This window comes from Colobus angolensis, unplaced genomic scaffold (assembly GCF_000951035.1).
Source record: "Colobus angolensis palliatus isolate OR3802 unplaced genomic scaffold, Cang.pa_1.0 Scaffold194, whole genome shotgun sequence".
Taxonomy (NCBI): Eukaryota; Metazoa; Chordata; class Mammalia; order Primates; family Cercopithecidae; genus Colobus; species Colobus angolensis.
In genome coordinates this window covers 4,037,267-4,039,030 of record NW_012115088.1, presented here as the reverse complement: position 1 = coordinate 4,039,030, position 1,764 = coordinate 4,037,267, and positions in this window count along the sequence as shown.

Below are 1,764 nucleotides of genomic sequence, written 5' to 3'. Positions count from 1 at the left end.
TCAAACTCCTGACCTCAAATGATCCATCTGCCTCGGCTTCCCAAAGTGCTGGGATTATAGGCGTAAGCCACTGTGCCCGCCCAGGCATCTTTCTTAGATTCCCCTTTTATCTTGGTTTCTTTGTCTTTATCTCTTTGTTTCTGTGGGTTTCTCTTTCCTTTTACTTCTGCTTCTCCTCCTCTTCTTTTTTTAATTGTAGAATACACATATGCATAACAAAATTGACCATTTCAGCCATTTAAAATTGTATAATTCATTTACATTTAGTACATTCATTATGTTGTATAACTGTCTTCACTGTCTAGTTCCAGAACATTTTTATCACCCCTAAAAGTAACCCCAAACCTATAAAGCTATTTTATTTCCCATTCTCCCCTCCCCACAGCCCCTGGCAAGGACTAATCTGCTTTCTGTCTCTATGAATTTACCTATTCTGGACATTTCATATAAATGGAATGGAATATGTGGCCATTTGTGTCTGGCTTCCTTCACTTAGGATAATGTTTCCAGATTCATCCACGCTGTAGCGTGTATTAGTATTTCATTTCTATTTGTGACTGAATAATATTCCATCCTATGGATATGCCACAGTTTGTTTATCTATCTGTCTGTTGATGGACATTGGATTTTTTTCCACCTTCTGACTGTAATAAATAATATTGTTCCACACATTTGTGTACAGGTTTTGTGGGGGCATATATTACCCTTGGGCACTTACCCAGGAGAGGAATTGTTGGGTCATATAATAGTTTTATCTTTAACTTGTTTAAGAACCATCAGACTGTTTTCCACCATGGCTGTATCATTTTACATTCCCACCAACTATGTATCAGGGTTCCAGTTTCTCCATATCCTCATGAATGCTTACTATTATTTTTAAGTTGTAGGCATCTTGCGGGGTCCAGAGGGGTATGTCATTGTGGCTTTGATTTGCATTTCCTTGATAGCTAATGGCACTGAGCATCTTTTCATGTGCTTTACTATCTAGTTCCAGAACATTTATTTATCTTTGGAGATGTGTCTATTCATGTCCTTGCCCATTTTTGAATTGGGTTGCTTACTGAATTGTAAAAGTTCTTTATATGTTCTGGATATTCCCACTGGGCTTATCCTTCAGATCCCAGCTCAAAAAGGAAAGTGGGAGACATCCCACTATACACTTTTGCATACAAGGTTTTGTGTGAACATGTATTTATCGAAGACCTGAAGTGGGAGAAGTCTCGCTTCCCTTTTTGAACTGGACTCTGAAGGATAATTGGAAGTTAACTTGGTGACTAGTCTTGGGAAGACCTTTCCAGGCAGAGAGCATAGTACGTACCTGCTATATTTGTCGTCTTGGGCTGCCGTAACCAAATCTGGTAGTATGGGTGGCTTACACAACTGAAATTTATTTTCTAACAGTTCTAGAGGCTGGAAGATCAGGGGACCAGCATAATCTGGTTCTGGTGAGAGTACTCTCTTCCTGGCTTGTAGACAGCCACCTTATCACTATGTCCTCACACGGAAGGGAAAGAGAGAGAGAGAACCCTTTGGTGTCTCTTCTCACAGGGCACTAATTCGATCATGAGGACCCTGGCCTCTTGACCTAATCTAAGCCTAATTAGCTCCCAAATGCCCCATTTCCAAATACCATTCCATTGAGGGACAGGGTTTCAACATGTGAATTTGGAGGAACAGACACATTTAGTCCATACACTTGGCAAGGCTTTGTGGGGGAAAGGGGCGTGGTGAATGAGGCACTGAAGCTAGGTGTCTGCTGGATCC